This window comes from the organism of the source record quoted next, unplaced genomic scaffold (assembly GCF_019419815.1).
Source record: "Pyrus x bretschneideri cultivar Hongxiangsu unplaced genomic scaffold, Pyrus_bretschneideri_v1 Contig137, whole genome shotgun sequence".
Lineage (NCBI taxonomy): Eukaryota > Viridiplantae > Streptophyta > Magnoliopsida > Rosales > Rosaceae > Pyrus > Pyrus x bretschneideri.
This window is the reverse complement of record NW_025999432.1, coordinates 36805-39903: the sequence shown is the minus strand read 5'-3', so window position 1 is coordinate 39903 and position 3099 is coordinate 36805.

The window sequence follows — 3099 nt, the reverse complement described above, 5'->3', positions numbered from 1 at the left end:
ACCGTAAACTTATCCGCAAAGGCAAAAAATTGAATCTTAGGAACGTACATAAATTTTAGCAACTTAATCGGGTGACGATTAAAACCATTAACCTATATTTCAGATTGATGGTCTACCCGATCACCTTTGGAACTCAAGTTTTCTCCTGTAGCTTGTCGAATTCATAATGGTCTTATCAATGACTTTCTCACCTATTCTAGTAACGAGATTAAATTCCCTAATCACCAACAATCAGCTTTATACTAAATTGTTCAACCGTTAACCTTGATTAAGTTGGTACTTTTCTTGGGAAACGTGATCTCAGTAAACAATATTCTTTTCTTCTTCCCAAAAAGAGTTTAGCAGAAGAAGGTTGAAATTCTCACAAAGTACAGTGAAATTCGAGATATCTTTGGTCTTGTCGATTTTATCGACATTTGGTTAGCAATTTTTTTTTACTATAGTGTCTTGCCTCACTCGGGACCGAGGAAAGTTAGTTTAGTTGAGATGTTGAATATGAATAAAGTTTCTAACAACCGACCTGTTGTCTCACATCACCTTTGTTTTACACCTTTCGATGACATTGATCACTTAGAAATCCATGATGACGGAGTATCACTTATATTTTTCAACAGTTAGAATTATTCGAAATGAACCATCTTATTGATGATCAAGAGTCAACAATATCATTTTTCATTTGAAAACCGAATGGTATTTTTCGGTGGAGAAACATGTCCAAGACCTTTATCGATCTTAGACATTTCAAATACATCCTCATTTGAAATAGGTTAAATTTTTTATAGTGCTAGTGGAAGAACCAAATTAACGTCTACAATTGCACTGTCGCGTATTACCTTAGTTGTGCAAAAAGACATTATTTACCCTTGAAATACTTTCAGCTTGCCTTATTCCACTTTAGTTGGAATTCACGAGCATTGGTTTGACGTTACTTACAAATCATCAAGAAATCGTTCGAGTGGTTATAATCACTTCCTGTATCCAAATGCAACTATGGAAATATCACCATAGACTCTAGGTACAAGGTATCTTGCACATGTCTAGATTATGGTGATGTTTTGGGTGATTATCGACCGACTTGACAAGTCAGCTTACCTTCTATTAGTCTAGGGAGACTACATTCTTGATCACTTGGTAAAATTACCCATTCATGAATTTATCGGATTTTCTGGCATTTTGATCATTATCTACTCTGACGGTGATTCCATATTCACCCGTTTGTGCTGGAAGACATTCCAGTCAACCTTAGGTACGTGACTACCCTATTGCACTTCGTATTGTTTATGGGACAGTCAGATCATCTAGAAGAATTGTTCGGACACTGAAATTTTAGTTGTGACCATTAATTTCTCAATCACCCAACAAACACTCTGCTAAACGAATCTTTACTGTGGGTGATTGAATATTCCAAAAGCTACCATTGTAGTAAGATGTCATGATTTAATTTCTGTTACCTTGTATTCTAGATTAGATGGACTTGATTTGACTCTCAAATTCTTGAGTGTTCATTCAGCCTTTTCGGTGTAATTTTTCGCTAAACCCGAGTGGAGATTCATAACGAAGCTGCTCGCTAAGACATTGTGAACTATGTTGTTTGACTACATGGTATATTTGTCACTATTGTACCTCACCATGATGCATATTTTACTTCTAAGTATTAGGAAACTTTCTTGAAGGCCATGAGTATTGAGTTTCGTCACATACCACATTCCACCCTCAGACTAACAGTTAGTATGAAGGAACTATCCGGACCTTAGAGAACATATTGCTTTTGTATGTTTTATAGTTTTAGCCAGTTATGTAGACATCTATCTCTACTTATGTTGTGTTCGACGATAGTTATTATTCTAGTTTGACTATAATACTATTTGAGCCGTGGTATAGAGATTTTACGCACAGTACATGATTGATAGGTAAATATTACTAACATGTTTTTGAATGATAGAGATTACGATGTAGAAAATCGTATAATATCGACGATGTGGCCCGAGAGGGTAGTATGTCAGCGCAGTCAAGGCGCTAATCAGACGATGTAGGTGTCTTTCCCAAGGAGGGGCAAGACTGTAATATTGCACCATCGGGAATTATTTACTTGCTTATCGTGACAATGGTGAGTTGTCGATATCGCAGGTTGCAGACTGTAATATTGATAGCTTATTTGTTGGGTTCGTTAAGTAAGTGGATAGACAGGTCCGTTTACGTTAGTATAATTATTTATTTATTTATTATATATTTACCTATTTATTGTTTGGGCTTAACCCAAAGATACTGTATACATACCTCCAGAGTACGTGACGCTACAAGTGCGTAGATAAAAATTTTCTATGCTCAGTGTCGATTTTAGTACAACTATTACTATGTTATTACATATATGTATTTGGACATTATGCTTTTATACGTCTATTTTTGACCCTATGTTTTTATAAAAGTATTATATTTTGGCATTGTACAGAGTTTGGAGGCATGTAAGAGGAATCACTGCACTCCGATCGCGATGGAAAGGCATTCTCTGTTATGCAACTGCTCTACCATGATATCTTTTCTACATATTTATTTTTTGCTGTCTTTTCACAATTTTTGAATAACAAATGATTTCAAATTTTAGGGACGAAATTTTTTTAAGGTGGGTAGATTGTGACAACCCATCCCTAGTTCTACGATTTTATAAAATTTTAAAATGTGAATTTACGAAAATGCCCTAGAAGCAAGGGTATTGACTTTCGTTGACCAACATATAGTGAGATGTACGAAATATTCTTCTAGCATATTCTTGCAGTACTCAACGATACGAACTCAAAAGCGCAAGCGGAATCGAAATCAGGGCTACAATTAATGTTTTACGGAGCTACGAATCCAAAAGTATTTTTGAAGAAATCACTATTTTAATTATATTATACTATTTTATACTACTAAATTGTTATGCCATATGTGTGTGGTTGAGAGGGGAAAAGAAAGGAATTGGGGAAGAGGAGAAACAGAGGAAAAAGGATTGGGCAGAGCTGCCTAATCGGAGAAAAGGAGATGGAGATGAGGAACAAATTAGGAGAAGAGGGAGGAGAGTCTGACCAATTAGGAGGGAGATCAGGAGGGAAAAGAAAGAAG